Here is a 15,267-nt window from a genome sequence, read left to right on the forward strand (position 1 = left end):
ACTGTAGATCTCCTAAACACATGTCCAACTCAAAAGGGTCTTCAAAAAGTTTGTACAGAGAAGTTCAAGCTACGATGTCTGGGGCACCTAATCCTCATATCATTTTTTGTTCTTGGAATACTTTTTTCCTTTTCAAGATATACATTCCCAATTAATTTCTTTGTCATCCTTCTTTACTATTTTTCGATAATTTGTTTTTTTGAGCTATGCTCAGAACCAACTTTATTCTTATTCATTGTTATGACCTTTTTTACAAACATGTTGCATTGGAATAATGATTAATGGACTAATAAAACTTTCACAAAGGAAGTTTTGCATATTACTCTGAAAAGTTTCTAAATAATATAGGAGCCTGAAACAGGACTATTGTTTAGAGCACACCAAATTTAAAGGTTGGAAATTTGAAAAGGAAGAGCCTAAATTTGGACTTTCTCTTTGGATTTTGTTGTCAAATGCATTAATTGACAAGATGTCATGTTGGTGACAAAGCTTACATAAACAAGCAAGCAATGATCACCAAGCAATAGGAAGAGGTTACCTCAGAAAAAAGAGCCTTCATTTGTGCATAAGTCTTTGGTACGACACCCTGGGAATGGTGTAAGGGACCAAACAGACTTAGATCTTGTATCCCTGAATTATGATAGAATGATTGAGGAAAAGCCACATATTTCTACACTTGGATTACAGTGGGAGAATGACGGTACAAATTTGGTGCCCAATGGATTAAACTTTGAGGTTTACAGTGGGGGCAATCTGACTAAATGTTTCTTCAGAAAACGTCAGTCGAGAAGGAAGGTGTTATAGCACTTTAGTGATAAAGCCTTAACAAACTTCGAGTAATGACAACCTTAGCGGGATCGTTCTAAAAAAAATTCTGCATTCATGCAAACACCATTCACACATGTCTAGTTAGGAGTATTTGATTCATTCTGATCATGCCATCCCAATCATTAGGCATACTTAGGTTCATTACACAGGTCATGTTCCCCAGAGAATAGATTAGTGAATATAAAAAACAAAGCCTTGCCTCCATCGGTTGTAGTGGAGCTGGTTAAAGATAACAGATCTTGCCTTCCTGCGTTGACAGTGAAGCAGATCGAAAACAAAGCCTTGCCTCCATCGGTTGTAGTGGAGCTGGTTAAAGATAGCAGATCTTGCCTTCCTGTGTTAACAGCGGAGCAAATCGAAAACAAAGCATTGCCTCCATTGGTTTTAGTGAAGCTGGTTAAAGATAGCAGATCTTGCCCTCCTGCGTCGACAGTGAAGCAGATCAAAGATTACAAGTCCTATATCCCTGGCCAGCAGTGGAATAGGTTGGAAATTACAAGTCTTATCTCCCTAAGCAGTAGTGGAGCAGACATAAGAAATCAATCCTATCTCCCTAAAGTTGTAGTGGAGCAGATTAAAACAATATATCTTATCTCCCTAAGCAGTAGTGGAGAAAATCACATCGGGTATTATCTCCCTAAAGTTTTATCCCCCTGAAGTCACAGTGGGGCAGACTGAAGAAGCAAATCTTATCTCCTTGAGGTTGTAGTGGAGCAGATTGAAGCCGATAATCCTATCTCCCTAAAGTTGTAGTGGGGCGGATTAAGGTAATAGATCTTACCTCTCTGAAGTTGCAGTAGAGTGGATTGCATCAGGTCTTATCTCCCTGAGATTACAGTGGAACAGATTGAGGTTGGTAATCCTACCTCCCTGAAGTTGTAGTAGAGTGGATTAAAGTAATAGATCTTATCTCTCTGAAGTTACAGTAGAGCAGATCGCATCAAGTCTTGCCGACTAGAGATAACAAATTTTGTTCCTTTTAGAAGCTACGAGTTTCAAATCCTATCTCCCTGATGTTGTAGTGGAGTGGATCGAAGCACTAATTCCTATACCTCTGAAGGTGCAGTAGGATGAAATGAGGTTTCTTGAAGAAAAACAACTACCAAGGTTTAGCACAACCGGGCAAAATTGGCCATTTTTAGCCTTTGCTTCATTCCCGTTACACGACAATGAGCAAAGAGGGGCAGTTGTAATAGGCCCAATTTGCCCAGGCCCACACAATAAAATAAACCAAATTAAAAAAAAAGGGTAAATGAAATAACAATCCAAATTACAAAAACAATAGGCCCAACATGGCTTAAACTCAATTACACTTAACCTAGCCCGGTTGCATAAACCCAACACCCAATAGCCCACTATGTTTCAGGAAACAGAAACCCTAGGGTTTCTAACTCCCCTTCAGCCCCCAAGCGCCGCAACCAGCAGTCTCCTTGCACGTGTTGCGCCTGCGCGCGTGTAACCGCTCCACGCCAGCCTTTGCACTCACGCGTCTCCGTACCTGTACCTGCGCAGAGAACAAACAAACACACACGAAGGAAGCAGCAAAAAATGGACAGAAGAGAGAACATAAGGGATTTTCGGGGATTTTCCTTGATTTTTCTTTTGATTTCTTTTTTTTTTCTTTCTTTCTGTAATTCGGCTATATATGAAGCCAAAAACAATGTAAGAAAGGGGGGATGATAAAAAAAAAGGATGGAAAGAAAAAAAGGAATAAAAAAGAGTCTTTGAAGGTAATTTTCGAGTTTTTTTTCTGTTCTTATTCTTTTTTATATACACACATACTGAGTACAAAGAAAATGGGGGATTCACCATTTCTTTTGCGTCTTGCACTGCACCTTTTATTTTTCTTTGATACGAAAAACGAAAAAGAAAAGGGAACCCTTACATGGGTTTGGCGTCGCAGAATCCCTCCTCCATTCGGATTGGAGTTGAATGGATGGGGGGAGGGGGCTTTCGGTCCTTGATGCGGCGCAGAGAGAGTTTGTCTCTCGTTTTCTTTAGCTTTTGATTAGGGAGGCGTCTGATAGCTTAGGGTTTGGTTTTTTTCACCACAGAGGAAACGGCGTCGTTTGGAGTCAATGCCATGGCTTCAAAACGGCGTCGTTTGAAGGCAATACCCGATGACCCGACCCGAATGCGGCTTGATCCACGCGTCTTGGTATGGGAGGGGATATTTGCATGCTAAGTCCCTTTTATTTCATGCCGTAGTTCAATCTGGTTTTTTGCTATTTTAATCTTGGCCGTGTAATTTTCTGCTGATTTCACTTCGATCCTTATTGAAATGCAGCATTTTAAGGGGTAGGGATTAATTTCCTTTTGACCCCTCTTTGTTGCTCGCGTGTTCAAAGTGGTTCGCGCCATTATAGTTATTTTGAATTGGCTCTTAAATTTCAGCCTTGATTTCAAATTAGTCATTCTGTTGTTTTTACTATTGTTATTATTTTTATTACTATTTATTATTATGTTAGATTATACTGCTATGTACCTATTTATATATTATTTTATTATACTATTATTTTTTAAACTGTTTCATAATACATATATGTACATACGTAATATATATTGTTTATTTTAAACTATATATATATATATATATATATATTAAACAATTTTCTTTTACATACATATATAATTATTTTCTTTTAAAAAAACCCTACTTCTTATGTCACTTGTTTCAACCTTTTATATATTATTATGTATGTATATTATTTGGTATATTATATATTTTCCTTATGTATTTGCTTTAAATTGTTTCGTTATTTTTTTATATAGTATTTCTTTTATTTTCCTTTAAATCTATTGCAAACTCGTATATATACATTATTATGACGAAATTTTATGCATATAATTTATTGTACATTGATAAATTTTGAATCTTCTCCTTGCATATTTTTTTTATTTTACTTTAAAACTTATTATACTTTGTTTGTATTGATTTGCTTGATATTCCTTATAATTCATTTGCTTTTAATGTTAATATTTGTAATACGTGATGTGAGATAATTGCTCTTACGTAAATTGTATTGTTTGCTCGTACATCTCGCTTCTTTGACATTCATTAGTATACGTTTTAATTTACGAATAATCAATTCGCATGGTACATTATTATACAATCGTTTTTATTCATTCAAAAGATTACAAATTACAAAGTTATTTCATTCAAAAAAACTTTCAAAAATACTCGAAGTTTAGAATCCTCGAGAGAATTGAGCCCTAACGTATTGGGTTCCAATTTTCCTCGTCGAATCTAAATAATCGAATATTTTTTAAACATACAAATTTCAGATAAAAACTCATTCTCGGGAATTCGACACGTTGTGTCCTAACGCATTGGATATGACATGTTATTTTCTCGAGACGAGGATTTTAAAAATAAAGGCAATGTTCGATATTTAGGAATTTTGTGAAATCGAACCCTAACTTACTAGGTTTTGATTTTCTCATTTGACAGATAATTGGATATCCTCCTCAAAATGCATAGGTTTTAAAAGACGAGAGATAAACTTAATTTTGAGGATTTAAAATGTCGCACTCTAACTTACTGAATGTGATAATTTATTTCTTTGAAATAAGTGAGCCTCATCATCCAATTTATTTTATTCAAGGATCGTATTTAAAATCTTTTCAAAATTTCGACATTACGACATTAAACAATTAATTCGGTACCAATTTTGGGCGTCACGAGGGTGCTAACCCTTCCTCGTGCGTAACCGACTCTCGAACCTGTTTTCTCAAAATTCGCAGACCTAAAATTATTTTTAAGGTGATCTGATCACACCTCAATAAAATATCGGTGGCGACTCCTATTTTCATTTTCAAAGTCGATAACAGAAAATTTATTTTTTCAAAAAATGGTTTCGACAATGGGAATACACTTTCGTAATTAAAATAAATAATATTATTTGAAGGTATTTTAGTTTTTTTTTACTTTAAAAATCAATAAAAATATGCATATTATGATATTTGAATCCATGCCAGTGGTATTAATAAAACATTTAATTTGCCATTTAGCTAGACATGATCATGGGCCAAGCCGCGACCAGTGCAAAATTTTAGGCTCGGGCCCGGCCCAAAAAACGGGCCTAAAATTTATTTAAGCCTGACCTAAAAAAAATACTAAACTCGAGCCTGACCCACCCATATTAAAAAATTTTATATTGTTTTTTTATATATAAACAAATTTAAAAAATATAATACATCAAATACACAAAAATATTAAAATAAATGTTTCTCAATAAATTGAAAATAAATTAGGAAAAAATCTTTATACTTAAATAATACTAAGATAGTTGCAATTTATTTTTTGACATACTAACATAGTTGCAACCTAGCAAGCAAATGCCTCTAAAATAGTAGTAAAATTAACAATAAAATAAGAGTTATACAATATTCAATCAATAACAACAAAATAGTAATAATATAATAGCAAAATGACAACAAATAATAACAAAGGTAGCATCAAACAATAAAAGAAAATATTTAGTCAAATTCGGGCTAGGCCAAAAAAAATTTACTCGAGGCTTGGTCTGTTTAGAAAAATGAGCATCACTTTTTGTCCAAGCCTATTTTTTGGGATATATTTTTCCCCAAACTCTCACACTTTTCTGGTGGACTTTCAGGTCTAGGCAGGTGATTGAACCATGATCAAGTCTACATCCAACTAAAGTTTATATATATATATATATATATATATATATATTATAATTTTATTATTCACACTTTATTACCTCCATTGTATTATTACTTAAGTTCTTGACTGAGTCGGTTTTATCCTGGATCACCAACACAGTTATGAAGTTTTGGGAATGCCTTTCATAATTAAAATAAATAATTTATTTGAGAATATTTTAATCTTTTCACTTAAAAATTAATAAAAATATACATATGATGATATTTGAACCCACATTAATTGCATTAATAGAACATTTAAGTTACCATTCAACCAAAGTTTTATTTAATTTATCTTTAGATTCAAACCATACAATTCGTTATTTATCATATGTTATTTTTAAACATATATATTCTAAATCTATAATTTTCATAGGCATGGGTGTGATAGGAATTTTCTTTTTACCATTAAATGAGGGGAATTGTTACAAGAAAATCAAGAAGACCCCATTGGCCATTAAAACAAATTAAGAAAGAAAAGCAAGCTTAAAGGAAAATGAACAGACAAGCAAAGCATCAAAAAAACAAGACTCAACAAAAAACCAGAAGAAATGAAACTCCAAACCACAGTAAAATTACGAGCTCCTATCCCCATCCTCGATGGTATCTTCCATTGAAAACTTGAAAATGCTCCTGCAGCCCTTATCTCAACCGAAGTAAAAAATCCACAATCCTTCGATTTAGAAACTTGAGGTTACTCGTTGTCGTTCCCGATCTACTACTGCTTCCACCCCCACCAGAGCTTCCTCGACCCAGACCCTTATTCCCTCAAAACGCCTCCCCTCCGCCGCCAGCGTGTGCGTCGCTTGATTGCTCTGTCGAGGTACATATCTAAATTCCACTGAATCAAAACACTAGCCTTAATGTCTTTTACAAGTGCACTAATGATCGATTTGTCAACCCCAGGACATCGCAGTTTCTTGATGACAGACAAAGAGTTCCCTTCCACTACCACCGCTCGGAACCCTAAATCGTTCAACAGAATCATCGCACTCAGACATGCCTTTGCTTCTGCAACAATCGAATCTGTTACAGATTCAAAAGGGTAAATACCAGCCTCCATGATTAATCCATCCCCATTCCTAATTAAGACCCCCGCAACAGCCTTGTATGTTAAATGATTGAAAGACACATCAAGGTTTGCCTTTACTTTAAATCCCTCTGGTGGCTTCCAAATGCTACCCGGTGGACGTTGAACCTCTTGTAAAACCGAATCCAAACAGTCCAGTTCTTGCATGTATGTTTTGACGAAAGCCACAATACCATATGCTTGTTGATTGACACCCTCATGGTAAGCACTATTCCGATTAAACCAGACTGCCCAAAATACAACCACCCACAATACATTTATCAAGGGAACTGTTGACAAACTCTTTAACTAACCATAGTTTCCAATTGTTTGTATTGTTTGAGGGAGCAAATGGTACCAGCAGAGCATTCAAAACCTGGGTAATTACAGCACAAGCACAGAAGAGGTGCTCCACTGTCTCCTCAATCACTACATACTGGGCACCAGCTACTAGTTGCCACCCTTCGAGCTACCAGATTGCTTAGAGTAGGAAGAAAGTTATTAGCAATTCGCCAAAATGTAATCTTAATTTTATTTGCCAATTTAAGGTTCCAAATTCTGTTGTAAAAAACTCGTAGCTCATTGTTCTGGCTTGTATTTGCACATTCTGTACCATCGCCTGTATTTGAAACAAGCCACTTGTAACCACTCCTTACCAAATACTCCCCCGTATTACCCCCTTGCCACAAGAATTCATCCTCCTGTGTGAATCTTGACAGTGGAATGGAAAGCACCCTCCTGTCCTGATCACTATCAAACAAACTATTCACCACATCCGCCTGCCAGGTATATGTATTTACATCAATAAGATCCGAAACGAGTGTATAATTAATATCAATCGACTGACTCGAGATTGTCCTTTTTCCAGGTCCAGGCAACCATGCGTCTCGCCACATATTAATAGAGGTGCCACTGCCCACTCTCCACTGATCAGATACTGCGCCAGGTATATGAAAGGTAAGAACCAAGTTGTGCATTCATAAATTCCGTAGATTGATAATACTTGGATTTCATAACACGGGCAAGTAAACAATCCGGTTTCATCAAAAGCCTCCAGGCTTGCTTAGCTAACAGAGCTATATTGAAAGCACCTAAATCCCAAAACCCAAAACCTCATACCCCATCAACTTTTGGCCTGCATAATACGCCCCACTTACACCAATGTATACCCCTATTTGTTTTGTTATTGCGCCACCGAAATTTACTAGTAAGGCTTTCAAGCTCACGACATAAAGAACTTGTGAGTAAAAAACAATTCATGGTATAAATTGAAATTGACTGTAAAATGGATTTTATAAAGACCTCGTTACCTCCCGCGGAGAGATAACGAGCAGTCCAACCATCAATGCGCTTCATAATCCGCTCCTTAAATCTCACAAAAGCCTCCTTCCCCTTCCTTCCCACAATTGTTGGCAAATCGAGGTACTTTTTTGGATTAGATGAAATACAGACCCCCAAGATATCCTCTATCTGAGCCTTTGTCCTGTCATCGATGTTACTACTAAAATAAACTAGTGACTTATCAAAATTGACAATTTGCCTTGAAACCCCTTCATACTCCAGTAGCAAGTCTTTCATCGCTTTTGCCCTCTCTTCCTTCGCCTCTCTAAATAATATAAAAAAACAAATGTGATATCGTTAGTCCCCTCCTCAGCACTCTTTCCCCTCGAGTATTGCCCTCTCGCCTAGTCAATTATACAAACTGGAAAATCCTTCGGCACATATTTATTACTAGGATTTTTAGTATTTATAAAATATTTATTGCTAACATTCTCCCTATTCAATTCATTCTTTTACTTTTCTATTACGGTTTTGAGTTTGCATGGAGGCAGCTTAACGGGATTAACGCTGGGGGAGGAAGAAGATGAAATTCTTCAAATCCAAACTGATGCGGTAACGAATGAAGATGTGAAAATTTTGCAATTGGTGGGATGCTTTTTAATGGCAAGTATAGTTCACTTTCCAGCAATGAGAAGTACAATGACAAACTTGTGGCATCCTGTACGGGGAGTTCAAATTACAGATCTGGGGAAAAAAGGTATTTATTCCAATTTTTTCATTTAATGGATCTTGAAAGGATTATAAAAGGTTCACCTTGGACTTTTAACAGTCACTTATTAATTCTTCATAAGTTGAAAAGGGGAGAGAATCCATTGAAGATCCCTTTAATCTATTCACCTTTGTGAGTCCACATACATGATGTCCCAATAGGTTTTGTCTCCAAAAATCTGACAATTCAATTGGGGAATTTTATAGGAGAATTCATGGAATCGATGGTTCAAGCCTGGGAAAAGAAAGTAGAAATTTTATGAGAATACGAGTCAAAATTGATATACGACGCTCTTTAAAAAGGAAAAAACAAATAATGTGTTATGGAAAATGCTCATATGTTTGATTCAAATATGAGAGATTATCACTTTTTTGCTTTTATTGTGGTCGTTTAGGCCATAGTGATTCTTTTTGTGAAACAATGATGGAGGTAGGAGTGGAAATTGAAGAGATGGGGTGGGACTTATCAATAAGGGCGCAGTCTCGTCGAGCTCAGATGATGACTAGTGTATGGTTGTGAGAAAAAGGTGAGGGACAAGGGAGACGAAATAATGGGGAAAAGCAAAATTGGGGGATAAGCTAAGTGGCCGAATAGAGAATAGTAGTAGGGATACTTTAGATCTAGTACTAGGAATAAATCTGGTAGGGAGGAGATATCATACAGGAGAAGGTAGTGGGAACTGGAGGGGAAATATAGAGAATAGCTTAATGGAACATGATCTTGAAGATGAAGTGATTGTTGGTGAGGAGGGAAAAAAGAGAAATAGAAGGGAAATGGAGGATGCTTTGGCCAAAGAGGAGACTAACGTTTTGGCAGAAAGGAGTAGGAGAGCAATGGAGGTTAGTCATCAATCATCGGCGGCTGCCAAGTGGTAAGCCGACCGAGTACAATAAAAATTTTAAGTTGGAATATTCGTGGATTGGGGAGTTCACGGACAATTCACAAACTTCGGTATATGCTGAAGATATATAATCCCTAAATTGTCTTCTTTATGGGGACAAAAATTAACAGCAGAATATGGAAAAAGTAAGAAGAAGTTGTGGGTTTTTTAATGGTATTGATGTTAGTTCAGAAGGTACTAGTGGTGGGCTGTGTTTGGCCTGGCGCAATGATAAAAATGTTCAGCTTCAAAGCTATTCAAAACGACATATTGATGTGATCATTGATGAAGGGGAAGAAGGGTATAAATGGAGGTTTACAGGTTTTTATAGGTCTCCATATTCACAAGAAAGAACTGAGGCAAGAAATTTATTACGGCACTTGGGTACGGTTGGGGAGCTACCGTGGATGGTATGTGGTGATTTCTATGAAATTCTGTATAATTTTGAAAAAAAAGGGGGTCTACCGTGAGAAGAAGGACGAAAGGAAGCTTTTCGTAAGACATTGGAGGAATGCAATTTATTTGGTATTGGGTTCTATGGAAACTGGTTTACATGGGAAATGGGTAATTTACCTGAAAATAATATTCAAGAGCGGTTAGATAGAGCGGTTGCGACTGAAGAATGGTTACGAATTTTTCCTGAATTCCAGATTCAACATCCCCCATATACGTTTTTTGATCATTGTCCTTTATTGGTTAACATAAAAAAGGAAAACAGAGAGAGAACACACAAAGATTTCAAGTTTCAAGCATGGTGGGTATTAGAGGATTCGCTTTTTGATGAGGTCAAAAATATTTGGGAGCAATCTGAGGGTGATTTCTTATGCAAGCTAAACAATATGAAAAAGGGGGCTAAAGTGATGGTCTCGACAAATTCGAAATTCTAGAGAAGGAAGAAAAAAGTTGTTATTTTTAAAATTGGCCACATTACTAGAAGCTGAAAGAGATGAAAAAAATTTGGCAGATTTGATCGATACAAAAATCCAATTAAATTTGGAGATAGAAAAGGATGAACGGTATTGGGAACAAAGAGCGAGGGTTAACTGGTTAAAATTAGGGGATAAAAACACAGCTTTCTTCCACAAATAAGCAACACAGAAGAGACAGAGAAACTTGATTCGTAAAATGCAGGATGATAATGGGAGAGAAACAGATGAATTACAAGAAATGGAAATGATTGCCAGAATGTATTTCCAAAAACTTTTCTCCGCAGGCAGAAGGGTACTATGAGTATGTTTTATCGGGAGTTTCCCAATGTATATCGGAAGAAGATAATTTAATGCTTAAAGAGAAATACACAAAGGAAGAAATTCAGCAGGCTTTGTCAAAATTAGGGCCCACTAAGGCACCCGGGGAAGATGGATTTCCAGCGTTATTTTATTAGAAATGTTGGGCGATTATTGGAGAAGAAGTAAGTATCTTTTGTCTCAATCATCTGAATGGAGGAATGGAGATAGGTCAAATTAATAAAACAAATATCGTTTTAATCCCCAAAAATTTCAAATCCTGTGGATTTATCACATTTCAGACCCATTAGTTTGTGTAATGTTCTATACAAATTAATGGCTAAAGTTATTGCGAATCGCTTTCAGAAAGTCTTGGACAAATGCATTAATCCTGCACAAAGTGCTTTTGTGCCGTGGAGATTGATATCGGATAATGTGTTGTTGGCCTATGAGCTTCTCCATACGTTAAAACAGAAGAAAGTAGGAGCGAAAGGATTTATGGCAGTCAAACTGGATATGAGCAAGGCATATGATAGGGTAGAATGAAGTTTTGTGGAGGAGGTAATAAAGAAAATGGGTTTTGACCCAGAATGGGTGACTTTACTTTTAAGATGTGTAACTACAGTTTCTTATTCAGTAGTTCTTAATAGACACAATGGAAAATCTTTCTATCCTACTAGAGGACTACGACAAGGGGACCCATTGAGCCCGTTTTTATTCTTATTTTGTGGAGAATGTCTTTCTAGTCTTATGAAACTAGGAATGCTGGAGAATAGAGTAAGAGGTGTTAAGGCAAGCAGAAGTGGGCCACATGTTTCACACTTACTTTTTGTAGACGATTGTATGTTGTTCAGGGAAGCTACAGAGAGGAGTTCAATTTATTTAAAATAGATTCTGCACAATTATGAAGTTTGCTCGGGCCAAAAAGTAAACTTTTCAAAATCTACAATAGTTTTCAGCAGTAATTCACAGGAAGAAGAAAGACGAACAATTACTCAAGTTCTTGGAGTGCGAAGTTCAGATGATATGGAAAGATATCTAAGGTTATCTAACTTGGTGGGGAGGAGGAAAAAGGCAGCGTTTCAGATTTTGAAAGATAGGTTCAAACAACGAATTGATAATTGGAGCATCAAGTATCTTTCACAAGGAGGTAATGAGATTTTTATCAAAGCTGTTTTACAATCTATACCAACCTACGCAATGTCTTGTTTTTTACTTCCTAAATCTTTATGTAAGGAGTTAGAGGGAATTATTGCAAAATTTTGGTGGCAGAAAAATAAAGGGAAAATGGGGATCCATTGGTGCGCGTGGAAAGACGTTTGCTTACCAAAAGAATCGGGTGGTTTAGGTTTTAGAAGTTTAAATAAGTTCAATGTTGCATTATTAGCTAAATAGGGTTGGCGCCTTATTAATTATCCGAGTTCTTTGTTAGCCCGAGTTTTAAAAGCTAAATATTTCCCTAAAACAAACTTCTTAAATCCTTCTTTGAGTAACCTACCTTCACTCACCTAGAGGAGTATTTGGTCAACAAAAAAACTTTTGTTGGACAGCTTATGCTGGAGGGTTGGAGTAGGAGACCATATATCAGTATGGAATGATCGCTAGATACCGGGAGTGATTGAAGATAGATTACAGAACAACAACAGTAATGATGGAATAAGATTAGTGTCCGACTTAATCAGCGAAGAAAGTAGAACATGGAACAGAGATTTGATTGTCCGTACCTTTAATACGGATATTACGAAGAAGATAATGCAGATTTCGCTTTCAAAGTCAAGCCAAGAAGACATTCAAGTCTGGAGAGGGGAGGCGACTGGAGTCTTATCAGTAAGAAGCGCCTATAAAATATTACAAGAGTCTACTACAGATCCTAATGCTTATTTACAGACCCATACAAAAAAATTTTACAGAAAATTATGGAATCTAAATTTGTCTTCAAAAATTAAGATAACAGTGTAGAAAATTGCGAGGAATTACATTCCAACTTTCTCCAATCTAAAGCTGAGAAAAGTAATGATAGAGGATCGATGTCTGAAATGTGGACAGGAAGTAGAAGATAGCAACCATGTCATTCAAAGGTGCCCTATAGCGAAAGAAGTATGGAGTCAGTTGAATTTTTCATGGGTACTTAACAATAGTAATTTAGATCTATGGAGTTGGCTTACCTGGGTTTTCAGCGAAGGAACAAATGAACAGTGTAGAGGATTCTGCTGTGGGCTATAGATAATCTGGACAAGTAGAAATAAATTTCTTTACGAAGGCAAAATCAGTACCAGTTGAGACATATCCAAACAAATCAAAAGCTATATTCTAGAGCTGGAAGGTATTAAAGAAAGGGAACTCACCTTAGTAACCAGTACAAGGCCTAGTCAGAGGCTACAAAGAGCGAATACGGCCATCTTTTTCGATGCGGCTTTTGACTCACAATATAACAGATCTGCGTCAGGCCTAATTGTTAAGGAACAGGAGGGTAAAATCGTGGTTGCAAAGTCGATCCTTCATGAAAATGTTGCATCTCCATTTGCGGCGGAAGCATACGTAGGATATCAAGCAATAATGTTAGGGATTCAATTGGGATATCATACTTTAGACATACTAGGAGATTCAAAAACAGTTACAACAAAATGCCAAAGTGAAAATCGTGACAGATCAGAAATAGGAGCAATCATCAGTTATATTCAAGGTTTAAAAGGTTTCTTTCAAAATATTAGTTTCTACTTCATACCAAGGACTGGAAATATCGAAGCACACAGAATAGCAAAAGAAACACTCAAGAAGGGAGAGGAACAATACCTGGAGGGAGAGACCTTAAAAGCGTTATGCGAAGAACAGGAACCAAATCGTCTTGGTTATTCAGAGCAAAGGGAAAGAAGATAAGATTTTGATTTTCGGCATGAGTGAGTGATGATTGAAATGAAAGAAGAAATGCAGGTTGTAAAACTAATCAGAGAAGCAAAAGATTTGAGGGGATTTGCTTTTACTTTTTAGTGGTCTTGGGCAGAGGAAAAGACAGAATGATAAATGCAGACAACTAGACCGTTCGGCTAGAGTTTTTTTTGAATTTGAATTTTTTTGTTTTTGCTTTTGTGGGCTAAACTGATGAAAGCCCGTTTCTTGTTTTATTTTGGATTCATTTGTTGGGTTTAGCCCAAACGGACGATTGTGTTTTAATCTCATGCTTTAATCCAGTTGAATTTTCAAAAAAAAAAAAATTATAAAATGTAACATATTTTTTTATTTGTATGAATTTAGTTTTTAAGTATATTTATATGAATTTTCAAGTGAGAGTTCTATTTTCATTAAAACTTAAAATAAGTGTTCAAGTAAATCATCTGTCATATATCAATATTTTATTATTATATTAAAACTTCTTTACAAAATTATCATATTAAAAATAATTAAATAAATTTTTGAATATATTACAGTTCAATAAATATAATCACTTAAATTTAAAAATAGGTAAATTATTTAAGTTGTATAAATACTTAAATTATAATTTGAAATTCTTTTATTGGTAAAATATTATAAAATTTTAATTATATTTAATAATAATTACTTATACTAATTACATGAAATAAAATATATTAAATAATAAAAATGAATGCTTATATTCACGTACAACTCACATGGGATTTAAAACTAATTTATCATTAAAATATTAATATGAATTTTCATTAAATTATTAAGAATATTACTTAAAATATTAATTTTTTGTTAATGTTAAAAATTCTATTAAAATAAAATCACAGTATTAAATATTTTATTAAAATAATAAATTATATTAATAATTTATTATATGATTAAATATAAATATGTATGTTTAATAATATTAAGAATTATAATATTTCAGATTAACGTTTTAATATTTTAAAATTAAATTCTTATTATTTTGTTTATTTAATATAATTTTTAAAAATACATTTTATTAACTAATAAATTATTTTTCGTTTCAAATTAGGAAAAGGCATTGAAAAAATTGTAATTCATTTTTGGCGAAATAAACACACCATTTATCTCACTTCTATTATCATTTCTTTTATTATTTCCTTTTTTCTTTTACAATATAGGAAGTTGAGACTCAATGCTCAACCATACCATTGACTTGAGCTTCTTTATCCTTTATCTCGCACCATATCATCCAGAACCACTTGGGACATGAAATCCAATCGCGCAGCATCGAACCCATTTAATTATCGCATCAACAACCATATTCGCCATTCTTAGAACTCATCTTATTTCTACTTTCTAACTCAGATTATTTAAAAGTATGTGCTCTTTGTTCTTGAATGGTTGAAAACTCGTAATATGATTTATAACGATTAAAAATGTTTAATTCTGAATTTTAATCCTGTACTTCACAAAAATTATGAAGATAATTTATTTACTTTAAGCTGTCAAAATATAATATTGAGAATTGAAAAAAATTCATTTATTTTAATTTGTGGAAATTTAGTCTTTCTATGTTACAAAAATGAAAATTTAGTCTTGTTGGTAAACAAGTGAAATTGATCCATTGATTTTTGTTGTCTATTATATATAGATTATT

General features: G+C 34.9%; 1 long non-coding RNA gene across 3 annotated transcripts; it reads right to left on the minus strand.

Annotated features, from left to right (window-relative positions):
* Positions 1-12,307: 12,307 nt before the first annotated feature.
* On the minus strand, positions 12,308-13,750 carry LOC105803562 (uncharacterized). 3 transcript variants are annotated; one of them, XR_001136488.2, is made up of 4 exons: positions 13,067-13,750; positions 12,887-12,971; positions 12,446-12,804; positions 12,308-12,322 (listed from the first exon to the last, which is right to left on the minus strand). It is a non-coding gene; the product is annotated as an uncharacterized LOC105803562 (long non-coding RNA). The 3 variants fall into 3 exon arrangements; XR_008191074.1 differs by lacking the exon at positions 12,308-12,322 and having other exon boundaries at positions 12,431-12,804; positions 13,067-13,236; positions 13,515-13,746; XR_008191073.1 differs by lacking the exon at positions 12,308-12,322 and having other exon boundaries at positions 12,431-12,804; positions 13,067-13,743.
* Between the last annotated feature and the right edge of the window lie 1,517 nt (positions 13,751-15,267).

This window comes from Gossypium raimondii, chromosome 11 (assembly GCF_025698545.1).
Source record: "Gossypium raimondii isolate GPD5lz chromosome 11, ASM2569854v1, whole genome shotgun sequence".
In the NCBI taxonomy this organism is placed as follows: domain Eukaryota; kingdom Viridiplantae; phylum Streptophyta; class Magnoliopsida; order Malvales; family Malvaceae; genus Gossypium; species Gossypium raimondii.